The sequence below is a fragment of the Phoca vitulina genome, unplaced genomic scaffold (genome assembly GCF_004348235.1).
Source record: "Phoca vitulina isolate PV1807 unplaced genomic scaffold, GSC_HSeal_1.0 scaffold12, whole genome shotgun sequence".
Taxonomy (NCBI): Eukaryota; Metazoa; Chordata; class Mammalia; order Carnivora; family Phocidae; genus Phoca; species Phoca vitulina.
Window position 1 is genome coordinate 45,542,290 of NW_022589715.1, and position 376 is coordinate 45,542,665.

Below are 376 nucleotides of genomic sequence, written 5' to 3' on the forward strand. Positions count from 1 at the left end.
CCCCACCTCTCCTTGCAATAGCACGTCTTTTCTAAAGGACCCATGGAATCTGAGGGCTGTGTAGTAGGTGGCACAAACAAAGCAACATTAGATAAATGATAGAGTGAAAGGCTTAGATCCGAAAGGCTCAGAGAGTCATAGGGGGCCCTGGGGAAAGGAGTCATCTGGCACCCTTTCAAACCAATACTGTTTCAATAGCTGAGGGCAGAGAGAAATTCATTGTCTATTAATATAAAATGTATAGCTCTTTATGGTTAAAGTAAAGAATTTATTACATGCATTGAATATAACAATATTTCCACTTATTCGGGTTCACCATTACTGGCTCTGGGGCTGGAACAGGGGTAAGACAGGATGCTTGCTTTCCTCACTGGCA

General features: G+C 42.6%; 1 non-coding gene across 1 annotated transcript; it reads right to left on the reverse strand.

Moving 5' to 3' along the window:
* Positions 1–295: 295 nt before the first annotated feature.
* On the reverse strand, positions 296–376 carry LOC116636520. The gene has a single exon (XR_004300362.1). It is a non-coding gene; the product is annotated as a small nucleolar RNA SNORD22 (small nucleolar RNA).